Here is a 16,170-nt window from a genome sequence, read left to right as displayed (position 1 = left end):
ACTCTTTTAGTACTATCATTCAATTCCGAGATGTTACACAAGACTGCTTAGCAAACTAAGTGTACAGTGCTGATTCCTCAAAGACAGCTACACTACACTGATACGCAAGCAAAACTATAACATTTCACTTAGAAGCTTAGGTTATAAGGTGTGCAAATATGCGAGTAGATGTTAAATTGGCCCCTCTACAGTTTGGGGAACAAACAGAAAGGAGAGAAATACACAAATTTATTAAAGCCAGTGTCGCATTTCTAAGCAAGAGGAAACCAAAGTCTATGGTTGCAATTGCCTTGCAAATGCGACACCACTCAAATTTTTATTTTGTTTTCCTGTGAAATTCCTGTTTGATCAAGCGACTGGCATAACCATCTAAATTGAGAGATTGTTAAAAAACGACTATTTGCTTCCATCACAAATCAAGGAACAAATGAGTTAAGGGCACGCAATTTCCAAGCCTTTGATCGATCATTAGGTCGGATTAAATTTTCAGGACTGACAGAAATGTTTATTGCCGTAAACATGTTATAAGGATAATCATATATATATATATATATATAGTCATGATAACAACTGAAATGGTAAACTAACAAAATTAAGATGTTCCGGTCGCGTGAATGCTTCTAAATGCAACCACAACACTCGTAATTTAAAATAGATTCTCGGTACGTCTAATCATACATAAAATATCAAATACGAATAATTTCATCGTTATTTTGCTTTCATTCCGTGTTTACATGTTTAATCAAACGCCAGTAATAGTCGTTAGTTTATAAGTATCACCGTTAAAACAGAGAATAGAATAGCTTTTGATATGCATACAATATATCTAAGTTAGCTTCGAATCAAGATCGAATCAAGCTTTGAATCAACAAATACGGCGAGAAACCCTGAGACAACCTTTCTGGGTAACAAGCAATTTAAGAAATTAACCGCACCAGCACTGCAGGAAGATTCTTGGTAACAAATTAGCTTAATGAACATTTTCTTATGATTGATTACGATTATTTCGAAGGCGTACCTTTTTAATCAAATTCATTTATATGCGTACTAATATCATTGTGGCAATTTGTTTGCTTAATTGCTTTATGATCTTTAAATTAATTTAGCAAAAAAGAAGCAATTTTTTCACTTAGTTTGACCATCAGCATTAGTTACTCTGCGATCACGGCCGAAGTAAGGCCTTTAAATAAGATATTAGTTAATTGTCTCACTGTATTAATGAAACCCGTTCCATCGTTAAAACCGACCAAATAAATTATCATAAGTGAATAAAATGAAGTCATTTTTCTACTACTGGTCGTGGCCCGGTAGTTTTCATTGTAATACTATTATATTCATTTGTATCATCCTTATTGTGCATATAAAGAACGCTAATCGATTTAAATACCATAATACATTAAATTTGTATTTTCCATTTGCAAGATATTACCTTGGACATATTATATATGACTGGATAAGTCTGTTTCTGTACTATCAAAATACTCATATTTCTTATAACAATCAAAGCGGTACATATAACCGGTTTCCACAGGAAAGCTTCCTCCTAAAATGTGGCTACGCTGTCATTTCTCTAGATACAAGTACCACTTCGACCAACTCCTGATTGTCGTGTACAAACACAGTATCCATTGAGACGAAATAACGCTACTTTATGACAACGGAAGAAGCAGACAAGAATCGTATCCAAACTACACAACCTCCATGTGCCAGGTTTTGTTCTAGGCGTAAGATTGTTTATAATCATGGAATCATTTTATGGACAAATATCTAAACCATTTAAATAGGAACACAAGTATTCCCAGAATGCAATTTATAACTCTGGCATAATAAGGTGTGTACTCATAAAAGCTTTCAGGTACTCGAACGCAATTTAGAGCAATCAATTTATAACTAAGCGTTTAGCGATTTTTTTTTAAATTATGATCAAACATGTTATGCCCCGCGGGAGGAGCAAACTCAATGCATTCTGATCGTTTTTGATCACTGATAATGAAACTGACAAGGTGTTCGCTGCAGATACACAGAGCACCGTTATAGCGTCGGCCTTACAATGGTTATCACATAATTCAAGGCAAAGACATCTTCGAGACTTGGTCGGTCAGCTGGACAACACTTACACGGATTCATTTATGTCTGAGGTGAGATATATATAAACCGCTGCAGACACATACATGTAAATATCATATCTATCAATATTTGACTGATTACATGTAGTAAAGGGGAAAATTGTGATAATGACCTTTAAACTGTTTTATAATATTTTACGAGTGTGTTACCTTTTTAGGCATTGAACCTTACCTGTAAACAGTGTAATAAATATGTTTGTGTTGATTTTCCCTGTAGTTTCTACTGTCAAGAAAACATCTTTCTTGTCAACAATGAACAAAACATGCCCCGGGTGAGGATCGAACTCACGACCTTCAGATCGCTCTGTGATCATTGATTATGAGACTGACGCGCTACCTACTGCGCTACCGAGGCACATGTTATAGTTATATCATGCGCCTCTAAATGTTTTAAAGTGTACATTTAAATGATGTCATGTCACAGTGCGCCGTTTGGATATTAGCTTGAACATTTATGCAGTTATATTACAAAAAAGCGGCGTTTTAGCAAGCCATATTTATTATTGGAAACATTGAGTTTTGTGTTTTGAAAAATATCACTTAAGGAACATATTACAATATTGTTTAAATTGAAATATAATGTTTTTTTTAACTGATTGAATATCCTTTTAAGGTTCAGAAAGTTATTCGCGTTCATCCTTAAGATTAAATTTATTCCAAACAATAAGCATTTGTTCTCATCATTACAGTAATAAAGTGAAATAAGCCAGCAAAACCGCACGTATATGTATATTTATATTGTTCTAAACGGCAACTCTGTATAAAACCATGAAACATATTATAAAACAAATCTCTTTTAAATATTGTTACACATTTATGTTCATGATTTTCACATTGTATTTCTTAGACACATACATTCAGAATGTATAAGTGTTGACGATATGTTTTTTTTATAGTTTTGTAACGAAAATTTCGACTACAAAACGAAAAAAATAACCGAACCTAACTGAACCTGACCGATAAACATCGGACTTAAACAGATGTAGACAATTGTATTGTCATGGGTACCAAAACAAAGCGAAATTATTTACAACATATCTCGATTTGGTATTGTAAAAAAGTGTCTGGAACACCACTGGTTGAAACTTTAAGTCACTAATGTGCACATACAGCAGACATAAAAAAATTTTTTTACTAAACAGGATATATTTCCCTCATAAATCTTTAGGAAAATATAGCGCTAAACACACTTTCTGTCTTTTAAATTTGGCATAACGTTTTAATGTTTTGCACACATTTGACCTTACGTCATCCCAAATATTATCATCATCATCACCATCATCATCACCATCATCATCATCATCATCATTGTTACATTTATTACACTCTGCTGTATTAATAGACTAATGAAAACTACAGTGACAAGTCAAGTAGCCTTAAATTAAACCAAGATCATCTTTATAGGTACATTGAAAAGGGCTAAAACAAGATCTTCAAAGATGCACATGAAACCACAATACATCATTCTTTGTACAACGATCAAGATATTGTCAACGGTAAACGTTTTAGTAACAGCCTTGGCTTACTCATTAAAAACGGAGTTAGACATCATAATGGTTCAATACCAGTTAGTGGTCACTAAATGCGAGATATAACGCAACAAAAAGCGAGTGGTAAAGTGGTATTGGTGCTCGCCTCTCAAACGAGAGTTTGTAGGTTCGATCCACACGACAGTTACCTTCTCATAGCTTCTCAAAATGGACACCTGTATTGTTCACTGCCAAGGAAACAGACTTGAAAGTGATTATATAAAATGTCAGCTTTCGTAACAATCGAAATAAGAATAATCATCCATTTATCAGCAAAGGGTTACACATACCGAATGGCCTCTTCTGCAAATAGGCTACTAATTGCATTATTCAATATTCAAAATTGAAATCAATATTTTAGTTCGTTTTTATGATCAGCGTGTTTTTTTCGCAGTGATTTAAATAAGTTCTCTATCTCAATTCTTTATGAGGCATTTAATTGATAACTACTTACTTCCTCTATACATTATATTTTTCCCTTGTGTAAATCGTTAATCAGGACTAAATATCGTTAATAACAGATAAAGGACAAACGTGACATCGATACTTGCAATTAAGTAACAAAAGAGAGGGTCAGCTATGTTCATGGAGCAGACGGCGAACTTGTCAATGATTAATTTTAATTAGTATAATCCGGGTAGTATTAATTTAAATCATAAATCATTTGTAGTCACTTTGACACTGTCTTCTGACAATTTCAACGACGATAATATAGGCTATAGTGGTATATCTTTTATTTTAAACGTCACTATGTCGAATAAAGTGTTGCCGAATGTTTAGAACCAATTAAAGCTTATTTGTCATTGTCGGTCTATAGCAGTGTTATATAAGCTTCATAACTCATGCACAAAATACCTGAACGAAAAATAATACTTAAACAAATACTCGGAATCGCCTTCAACAAAATCGCCTGCAATAAGCGAAAACAATTCCGAATAAGATTATTTATAGTGCGTGATATGTGTAAGGCTTCGGTTGTTACATAAGCGAAACCGTAGTCTGGGTGCAGACTAACAAAGCATTTAAAGACGAAAAAAACAACATTGGAACACATTCAAAATAACCACTCTCACTCACACTCAATTCCTCGGTAATCACATAACGATATTTTCCAGTTAAAGGTATATCTCTATTCACAGGTGTGATTGAAACTCAAGTGGCTGACGTGAGTTGAACATTTGTGAGTGCTCAACTAGGCCACTTGAACCGTCCTCGAGGATTGGTTGTGGATAGGAATTGAATAAGTGTGGGTATTAAATGTACATGACAAGTAAATACGATGGAATATATCAGAGATTTGGAAAAATAAGGGAAATCCTCGTTCGCAAACAATATTTAAGAGACCGGGATAATCAATTGAAGTACTTCTACTTCTTCAATATCTTTTTTTTTAAAAGAGTGCGCCATTCCCATGTTAGCTGGGTTTGCTGCAATTCCTCCCTGGTTGCAATTATAAGCAGCTTTGAGGTTCTACGCAACAGGTTATTTTAGAACATTGTTTGAAAATTAATATCTATTTCACAGCCCACAGTCAGTTTATTTTATTTTTATTATTATTGTTATTATTATCATTATTATTATTATTATTATTATTATTATTATTATTATTGTTATTATTTTTATTCAATATTCCCTAATTTTCTTAAGTTGTTTTTCACTCCGAGGTGTAATTTCCCCACGAGAGGTAGATTTATTCGCTATATCATACCATGCTTTTTTTTAAGTGAATGTTTTCAACTTTCAATTTTTATTTTCAAACGCTAATATCCGCTTTATGTAGACTACAAAAGCAAGATTGTATACGAATATATATTCAAATCAAGTGGTACTATGGTAAAAGGCTTCAAACAACCTTCAAAAGCATGCACTTTAATTCATTTTGTTTCAGATTTTTAACCCTCCAAAATTTTTCAATTAACCAATTCTTTTAAATTCATAATTTCAGTTTCAGGATAATATTGTCGTTTCTTTGTCGCCATTTCTTACATTGAGGTTCACAAATCTTAGATAAACATATATTTAAATTGTTTACTGTAATCACCACAAACAGATAATCCGATATGAGCATGAATTTATACATGTGTAGGTATTGTACTGGTAACTTGATAACGTGGAGTGTTGGCCTGTGAACACGAACGGATCACTTGAGTGTCACTACCCTTGTCCCACTCAAGTGATCACTTCAGTGTCCCTTTTTTGAATATTGTTAGAGTGAGTGTGAAAGTGGATGTTCTGAATTCGGTCCATTCTGTTCCAAGAGTCAATTATATTTGTTAATGTTAATTGTTTTGTGATACTGCTTTGTAGGATTTTGACATCTGTTTCATTGTATGCTAGTCCTTGGGCCGAGTTCATCTCTATATGCATATCATTTATTTCTTGCGTCAGTGTCTACCCTGTAATGACCATTTTGGTACATGTAAAACCTACCTACGCATTGTAAACAAACAAGCAAAATAATTATGCCCCGGGTGAGGATCGAACTCACGACCTTCAGATGGCTCTGTGATCATTGATTATGAGACTGACGCGCTACCTACTGCGCTACCGAGGCACACATTTAACGTCTACTCTTAAGCGTTTAATTGTGAAGTTAACATGTTGTAACGTACAGTATATTGAATGGCTGTTTAAAACTAGAATCACTTCAAACGTTTAGCAGTTCTTAGTGGCGGATCCGTGGTCTAGTGGTAACACATTCAACTGTCAATCCATGGGTCGCAGGTTCGATTAAATATACTAATTCTAAATACCACCCGACTTCCGGGAGGGACGTTAAATAGGGTCCCGTGTGACAATGCTTGACACTTATACAGGTAAAGGAACCAGGGTAGCGCTTACCAGGGTTACATTTTGTTTGTGCACTTTGGTCCAAAAACATAAAAATGTCTAACAAACTTCTTGGAGCACTCGCCGAATGAGCCTCGCCGATTACAAGTATACATGAGCATACGCACCATCTGTTTTAAAGCAAAGAGGATGCAGACACAGCACACAGTTATTGGTTGCAAACATTAAAATCAGTAGGATTTGTATTGGAATACAATTAACATTTCAAAACATTGAGAAATCGTTTTTTTGCTCGCTTTAAAATTTGTAAAGCAATGTACTTTATACCAGAATCAATCTAGATATTTTACAGGATGTTAAAAACATTACTGTATTTAGATTACATTAGCCTCCAAGCAGCACCTACATGCAACTGTTCTGAAAGGCAACTCCTTTCAAATCGGTTTCAAAAAAATACTTTCTTACACTTTATTTATTTATATAGTCATATATTTCATAGTGTTTCTCATACTTGCATGCATTCAGAATATTATATGTATGTATACATGTTGGTTGCATTCAAACGCATCTTTTTAAAATAACAGGGTTGGACAAGACAAAAGTGTCACATAAAAGGCAATGACAACGATACAACATCATCAGTTATCCAAAAACATCTGAACAGATGTTAAACAGCTGTTTTGTCATGTATTAGGTACTGAAGCGTAACAATTTTCAATATAATTCGATTTGGTGTTCTTTAAACGCGTTACCGAAACTGTCACCGAAATAAAACTACTGAATGTATTACCAGAAAATTACTAAATACATGTTGAATGGGTTTTCATTCATAAAAAAATACCAATGTCTGAGCCAAGAACAATCATTATAGCTAAAAAATTACAAAGACCAAGTTGAGGGGCATAATGATCAGTTCAAACATATATTAAAAGAGAGACAATTAACTTGGATAAACAACACAGACAAATTCAATGCATCATTTGAAAGTAATTATTGAATAACGGTGTTACCACATTGAATACGTCAGCAAAACTAAAGTTGACTAGGGCTTAAACTAGTAAATACTACTATCAATACTTCTAATGACGTGTTGTGTTTCCCAGCAGTAGCATGCGTGCGGCGTATAAATATGAATAACATTTTATAATGATTAATGACTATTTTTTTTAAATTTGAAATCAGTTTGTTTCTTCTAAAATATAAATGTGTTCCAGTATCATTTATGGTTTTATATTCAAGCCCTTGTAAAACGTATTACTCGATAGGCCGTATTTATAACAATTCGCAGAACCTGTGCGAATGCTTCAAAATTGACTTCATTTCGTGAAGAAGGAAACTAAATTTGAAAAATGGGTGATTCTGTATCAGATTTTTAACAATATTTAATTGACTGTATCCCTTATTTGATAAAAAAAAGCATTTACGAAGTACAAAAACATATCAAGGTTATCTTATTTTCACCAGGACATTTACTCACAGTATCAAAAAACGCGTAAAAACATTATTCTGTAATTCAAAAAAGACACCATGGCATAGACGATACCTAAACCATCACAGCCTTTGGGGAGTTTTAAAATGCACTATTATCAGTAACAAACTATTGACAGCGAATCTGTCTTGCTAATTTCTCAAAGGTTTTACATCCATTGACTTTTAGCAGTTTTCTATGTTTATTGTGAGACGCAAAAGGGACGGGATGACTCTGTTTGATCTATAATTCAATTCTGAAGTGTTACACAAGACTGCGTATCATACTTAGTGTGCAATGCTGGCTTCGTAAGGCTAAGCTACAATCATACGCAAACAACACTATAACATTTTTTGCCGTAGCATAGGTCTAAAATTGTACGTACATGTATGCTAGTAGATGTCTTAAAGAGTGACTCATCTAAATATTAAACAGTTTGCAAAACAAACAGAAATAAGAGAAGTACACAAATTTCTTTGAGACAGTGTCGCATGTCTAAGCAAAAGGAGACATTAACTTGTTTTCACTTGCCATTTAAATGCGACACTACTCAAACATTTCTTTTGGTTTCCTGTGAATTCTTGTTTGATCAAGTGACAGGCATAAACAGCTAAATCAAGAGTTTGTTAACAAATCGAATATTTGCCTCAATCACAAATCAATGCAGAAATGAGTGAAGGACACGCAATTTCCAAGCCTTTATTTGATCATTAGGTGGGATTAAATTTTCAGGACAGACAGAAATATTTATTGTCGTAAACATGTTATAAAACAGTTTCTTGACAAAATATAATATAAATATAAGCATATGTATAAATAGCCAGGATTAAAACTGAAATGTTAAACATTGAACTTACGATAGTTGAGATGTTCTGGTCGCATGTATGCTTCTTACTTAATACTCTTAATTTAAAATAGTTCTTGTTTTTTGCTATGTAATACATGAAATATTAACGATGATTATTCCGTCGTTATTTTGCCTTCATTCCTTGTTTTTGTGTTAATCATTCGCTAGAAATAGTCGTTAGTTTAAAAATCGCTCCGTTTAAACAGAGAATAAAATAAAACTTTTATAATCATACAAGAACTTAGAGTTAGCGTTCATTACTTAAAATGGCATATATTGTGTAAACAGTACGAGACGAAAGCCCGAGACAACCTTTCTGGGTAACAAACAATATAAAAAATGGCGTAAACCCGCGGCCGAACCCATGGAACATCTTGTTAAAAACAGCTTAGTGACCATTTTTTTTTACTTTTTGATTACGATTATTTAAAACTGCTTCCTTAACTTTGTTATATGCATTTAGTTTATTTGTTTGTTTATTTATATATGTATAATTTACAAACTTTGCTAGTTTTTTTTTAAATGAAGCAATCTTGCAGTAAGTCGGTCAGCTGGACAACACTTGTACGAAGGACCTGAACGGCTAAGCCTTCTTGTAATGAAACTATTTACAAATTATTATACGATGCATGTGTAATGCTCTAAGTTTGCTCACATCAGCATGCCATTCCTATATTTGTGATATAATAGTTTAATTCGAATTAGGGTTGTTCTGAACGCCTTGAAACAGAGCATATAACGTTGTACAAACTAATAACAACAGTCATTTATTACTAGTTACACTGGAGCTTTAAGTGTAACGGATATATGCACCCGAAATTCACACTCGATGGTTCCGAAACAAATTCGACGAGTGCCAGGCGTGTTTACTTTATGAATGTGATTTTTTCGATATGTTGTTTTCGTTGTTGAATAGAAAAACATTATAAGGTGTGGTTCTAGAAATTTGAAACAAACTCATGCTTTTATAGTAACTGCTATGCATGGCAATTTGGATTTTCATTTTCGCTTTTTTGAAACATAGTACTTTTTCGTATTTTTTCTCGCTATTACACATATTGAGGAGTTAAACAGGTGTATCTGTTTGTTATAAAGAAAAAAAATAACTGTATTTCACTTGCAATTTCAAATGACTGCCTTTTAAGGAGGTTTAGGACTTCGGAGTTTGAACTTAACGCGTCACACATATTATCATGTGACATATTTTATTCAAACGGAATAGTCTTATTTATGTGGAAGATGAGACCATTATAAACACTTCGAGCATTTAACTGATCTTATCCAATCGGATAGCGTCATTTATGTAAGAGGTGAGATATGTTATACTGCTGCAGAAACATATATGTAAATATCATATACATATATTTTGATTGATTACATGTAGTAAAGGAGAAAATTGTATTATTGACCTTTAAGCTGTTTTATAGGATTTTACGAGTGTGTTACCTTTGTAAAATGCTTTTTAGGCATTGAACCTTGCCTGTAAACAGTGTTATAAATATGTTTGCTTTGATTTTTCCTGAAGTTTCTATTGTCAAGAAAAGATCTTTCTTGTCAACAAACAAACAAAACTTAGATGCCCCGGGTGAGGATCGAACTCACGACCTTCAGATCGCTCTTATTTTATTGATTATGAGACTGACGCGCTACCTACTGCGCTACCGAGGCACATAATTTTATACACATATAAGTTGCCCCTAAACGTTTTAACCTGTCGTTTAAACGATGTGATGTCGCAGTGCGCCGTTTGGATATTAGCTTCAACATTTATGCAGTTCTTATACACAAAAGCGGCGATTTAGCAAAGCAATGTTTATTTTTGGAAACATTAAGTTTTGGGTTTTGAAAAATATCATTTAAGACACATATTACAATATTGTTTGAATTGTGATATAATGTTCCTTTCAACCGATTGAATGGCCTTTTGATGTTCAGTAAGTTGTTCGCGTTTATCCTTAAGATCAAATTTATTCCGGAAAGTAAGTATATGTTCTCACCATTACAGTAATACAGTAGAATCAGCCAGCAAACCCTCACGTATATGTATTATGTATATTATTATTATTATCGGCAACTTCGTATAAAGTCATGAAACATATCATAAAACAAATCTCTTTTAAATATGGTTACAGGTTTATGTTCATGATTTTTCACACTGCATTTCTTAGAAACATGCCTTCAGAATGTAATATAAATGTTGACGATATGGGTTTTTTTCAGTTTTGTAACGAATGTTTCGAATACAAAACGACAAAATAACAGAACAGAACTGAACATGACCACTAAATAACATCGGACTTAAACAGTTGTATTGTCATGGGTACCGAATCAAAGCGTAATTATTTACAACATATCTCGATTTGGTATTGTAAAATAGTGTCTGGAACACCACAGGTGGCAGCATTAAATCACTAATGTGCACATTCAGCAGAACCAAATTATTTTATTACTAAAAGGATATAAATATATTGTCCTCATAAATGTTTAAAAAATATAGCGCTAAATACACTTGTCTATCTTTCAAATTTTGCATTACGTTTTAATCTTTTGCACTCATTTCACCTTACGTCATCCCAAATATCATCATCATCATCATCATCATCATCATCATCATCATCAATCATCATCATCATCATCAACAACAACAACAACAACGTCGCTATCATCAGCATCATCATCAACGTCGTCGTCGTCGTTGTCGTCATTATCATCACTATCACCATCATCATCATGTTGTTGATGGATTTGATTGTTATTTTTGTTCCATTTATTACCTTCGGATGTCTGAAACAATTAAAACTACAGTTAAAAGTACATGAGTCTGCCGTTCAACCAAGAAAATCTGTGCATTAAGTACATTAAAACATGCTTAATAAAGACTTTCAAATATTGAAATAATGCCACAAGATAGCATACTTTGTACAACAATCAAAATGGTGTCATAGGATATCGTTTGAGTAACCACCTTGGCTCAGTCAGTAAAAACTAACTTAGACATCATTATGGTTCAATATCAGTAAGTGGTCACCAAATAATACATATAATATATAACATTAAGCGAGTGGTCTAGTAATATTGGTTTTCGCCTTTCATCAAAGAGCTTGTGGGTTCAATCCAAATGACGGGTACCATCTCATGGCCTCTGAAAAAAGACACAGGTATTATTAACTGCCAAGAAAACGGACTTGAGCGTGTTTCGATCAACTATCAGCTTTCGTCACAATAAGAATAAACTATATCCAAATAATTATCAACATGTTTACAGCATAGCAATTTGTCTGTTCTGCAGTTAGGATACTAATTACATTATATACTATTCAAATGAAGAACAATATTTTAGTATGTATGAGACCTTCAATTGACAAACACTAACAACCCCTGAACATAATATTTGTTCCTTGTGTAAATATTTAATCAGGACTGGGTATCGTAAAAGGACAAACGTGGCATCGATACTCGCAAATACGGCACAAAAGGGAATGTCAGCTATGGTCTTGGATTCGAAGGCGAACTTGTCAATGTTTAAGCTCAGTATACTAAATAATCCGGATAGTTTTATGTTAATGCATGAAACATTCGGATCCACTTCGACACTCTCCACTGCCAAATGTGTATTTCAACGAAGGAAAATAGGTTAGAGTAATATATATTTTATTTTAAACGTCAAAAATGACAAAAAAATGTCCCCGAAAGAATGGAACCAATCAAAGCACAAAACACACATGCACAAACTTACCTCAATGAGAAATTATACTTAAAAAGAAATTTGGCAACGCCTTCAACAGTATCGCTGCAATAAGCGGAAACATTTCCGAATAAGGTGACTTATAGTGTGAGATATGTGTTATGCTCCGGTTGTTACATAAGATGAGACGAATCTGGGTGTTGCTCAAGACAGAATAGCAATACATTTACGAACAAAAGCATTGTGTTCCAAGAATAAACAATTTGTTAATGTTAAATCTTATGTGATACGGCTTTGTACTATTTTGACGTTTTTTTTTCAATGTATGTTAGTCCTTCAGTCGAGTGCATCTCTATAGGATTATCATTTATTGCAATCACCATTATATTACATGTATGCTTTGCAAACAATCAAACAAAACATCCATGCCCCGGGTGAGGATCAAACTCACGACCTTCAGATTGCTCTGTGATCACTGATTATGAGACTGACGCGCTACCTACTGCGCTACCGAGGCACATGTTCAACATATGCCCTAAAGCGTTTAAATCATAACGTTAATATGTTTTAACGTCATAGTGTACAGTATTCTTGAATTTGCTGTTAGAAGACACTTCAAACGTTAAGCAGTTCTTAGTGGCGGGTCTGTGGTCTAGTGGTAACACACTTGACTGTCAATCCATGGAACGCAGGTTCGATTCTCTGACGCACCACTAAACAAATACTATTCGACTTTTGGGAGGGACGTGAAATGGTGACCCGTGTGACAGTGCTTTACACTGATACAGGTTAAAGAACCAGGGTAGCTCTAACCAAGGGTACGTTCTGTCTGTGTGCTATGGTACAAAAAAAAAGAAAAAGTAACAATCTTCTCGAAAAACTCACCGAAAAAGCTTTGCCCGAGTGCGAGTATAAATAAGCTGACACACCCACAGTATTCAAGGAAAAAGGACGTAGATAGCGCACACAGTTAATTGTTGCAAACATTAAATCAGTAGCATTTGTATTGGAATACAATCAACATTTCCAAACATTGAAAGTGCATTTATTTCCTAGCTTTCATATTTTGAATGTACTTTATACCAGTATATAAACATTTCACAGAATGAAACATTACTGTAATTAGATTACATAAGCCTGCGAACAGCACATACAATTAACTGTTCGTAAATGAAACTCCAATTAAATCGATTTCAAACCAATACTTTCTAACAATGATAATATTTATATAGACATCGATATAATAGTTTTTTCTCATACTTGCTGCTAGCTTGCATTCAAACACATTTGTCTACAATAACCGTGCTGTAACAAGACATTAGGTTCTCATAAAAGGCGACGACAACGATACGACATTACTAGTGATCCAAACAACACCGAAACAGATGTAAAACAGCTGTAATGCCATGTTTAAGTTATTCAAGCGTAACAATTTACAATATATTAATTCGATGTGGTGTTTTTGATCGCTTGTGGAACATCACAGGTCGCAGCTCTTTATCACAAATAGGAACAGGAAATCAACTAAAATATTATTCTATTAGAACATACACATCAAAAAATCTGGACGAAAATATATGAAGAAATAGTCTTGCCAGTTTCGCACTTTGTGTAACGTTAATTTTTTTTATCGCACAGATACTCTTACCTTATACTAAATATCACCAAATACGGGATGACAATATTTTATCAAACGTTAAATGCAGATCCTAACAGGAATATTATGATTTAAATGTATACTTTCTGACTAAATATTAAACAATAGTTATCTAGAACTTGCACTACTTGTCCCTTTAGTAAATGTTTAATCAGGACAAAATATAGTTTATAACATAATAAAGGACAAACGTGACATCGTTACTCGCAAATAAGGCACAAAAACGAGCTCCAGCTATGTTCATGGAGCAGACGCAGAACTTGTCAATTATTTAGTTCAATCATTAAATTACGGATTCTCTTTCATAGATTTGACACTTTCAACGACAGCTTGTATAGGCTTCAACGGTATACTATTTAAAATACCTCTATTTCAAATACAATGTTCCCGAATGTATTGAATCAATTAAATCTTACTTGTTATTGTCGAACTACAACAGTTGTATATAAGCTTGATAACACATGCACGGAATATCTGAACCAGAAAAGAAAAAAGATTTCATTGATTCAATACCTTTGGCAACATTGTATATGAAATAGTGTCCTTTAAAATATGTTCAGACAAACAAAACATTTTAAGAGAAAACAAACATGGTGTTCAAAGGTGGAAACCCAAAATTAATCACTTCGTTATGTTAATTTAATGTCATACTGCTACAGTATTGTAACATGACAAAACATCATATAAAAGGCGATGACAACGGTACAACATTACCGGTGATCCAATAAGCACTAAAACAGATGTAAAACCGCTTTACTATCATGCCTTTGGTATGAAGCGTAACTATTTATGTCATAATTCGATTTGGTGTTTTTTAAACTCGTCTGGAAACTTCACAGGCCGCATCTTTACACCGCAAATAGACACCGAGGAAAAATATGTTTTATAAGTACATACATATAATTAAAACTGCAAGCACTTTTATCACAAAATGGTCTTGTCCGTATTGCACAATATGTATTTATTTACATATTTTATCACACAGATGATCGAACATCATACCAAATATTACCAAATATGGGATATCACACTATGTTATAACTATAGCTAATTATTTTGCGTTTAATCCCTATTGCAACGCAGCAAAACGTAAAGTTGATGGTATTCTTCGTTTACATCCCTAACGTTGTTATCGTTTGTCTTTCTGCAGTGTTTGAGGCGCAAATGTGACGGGATGATTCTGTGAGTTTTATACTTCAGCATAAAATGGACACATACAACTGCAATGAAAATCATTTTAAATATCTATAATATTACAAACATCAGATAAAAGATAGAAAATGAGTGAGCAGGGCGTTTAAAGGTGGAAAAACACAACATTTTGTTTCATTTATGTCAATGTATATGCTATATTGCACAGCAGAGTCATGACGTTGTATTTATGTAAATGTATATGCTATATTGCACAGCAGAGTCATGACGTTGTATTCATGTAAATGTATATGCTATATTGCACAGCAGAGTCATGACGTTGTATTTAGTTTAGGCTTTGAACCGTGTGCATCACAACACGGTCATTATCTGTATGGGTTCTGTGCCTTCTCCTATAATTTCCATTGTATTACTAGAAAAGTATGAGAAATTAACTATAAATAAACAAACAAAATAGTTATGCCCAGGTGAGAAACGAGCTCACCATCTCCGGATCGCTGTGTGTTCACTGATTGTGAGACTGACGTGCTACCTAACGTGCTACCGAGGCACATATATTATATGGCTATGTCGTTAGAACTTTAAGCGTCTAAGTTTCACGTTTAACTACTGTTACGTCACAGTGAGTAGTTTGGATTTTAAGATATACTTGACTTTGCTGATACGCAAGCTAGAAATACTTTATACTTTTCTTAAAACACTAAAACGGATGTAAAACAACTGTTATCGCATGTCTAAGGTATTGACGCATAATTATTTGCAACATAATTCGTTTTGGCGTTGATTACTCACGTCACGAAAACATAAATCACAAATCTGCACTGGAAATTCCAGACAAACTTTGTGTGTTATTATTGCATGCACATCATTAAATCTGCAAGGGACTATAAAAATAAATGTCCGTCGTTTTACACGT

At 33.7% G+C, this 16,170-nt stretch overlaps 4 non-coding genes across 4 annotated transcripts; all 4 read right to left on the bottom strand.

The window, feature by feature from the left end:
- Window positions 1–2,390: 2,390 nt before the first annotated feature.
- Window positions 2,391–2,481, bottom strand: Trnam-cau (transfer RNA methionine (anticodon CAU)). The gene is given in 2 exon segments: window positions 2,391–2,426; window positions 2,445–2,481. It is a non-coding gene; the product is annotated as a tRNA-Met (tRNA).
- A 3,637-nt stretch (window positions 2,482–6,118) lies between these two features.
- Trnam-cau (transfer RNA methionine (anticodon CAU)) lies at window positions 6,119–6,209 on the bottom strand. Its single transcript is given in 2 exon segments — window positions 6,119–6,154; window positions 6,173–6,209. It is a non-coding gene; the product is annotated as a tRNA-Met (tRNA).
- A 4,128-nt stretch (window positions 6,210–10,337) lies between these two features.
- On the bottom strand, window positions 10,338–10,428 carry Trnam-cau (transfer RNA methionine (anticodon CAU)). Its single transcript is given in 2 exon segments — window positions 10,338–10,373; window positions 10,392–10,428. It is a non-coding gene; the product is annotated as a tRNA-Met (tRNA).
- A 2,443-nt stretch (window positions 10,429–12,871) lies between these two features.
- On the bottom strand, window positions 12,872–12,962 carry Trnam-cau (transfer RNA methionine (anticodon CAU)). The gene is given in 2 exon segments: window positions 12,872–12,907; window positions 12,926–12,962. It is a non-coding gene; the product is annotated as a tRNA-Met (tRNA).
- Between the last annotated feature and the right edge of the window lie 3,208 nt (window positions 12,963–16,170).

The sequence above is a fragment of the Mya arenaria genome, chromosome 7 (genome assembly GCF_026914265.1).
Source record: "Mya arenaria isolate MELC-2E11 chromosome 7, ASM2691426v1".
Lineage (NCBI taxonomy): Eukaryota > Metazoa > Mollusca > Bivalvia > Myida > Myidae > Mya > Mya arenaria.
The sequence above is the reverse complement of the archived record's forward strand: the minus strand, read 5'-3'. Positions and strand labels throughout refer to the sequence as shown.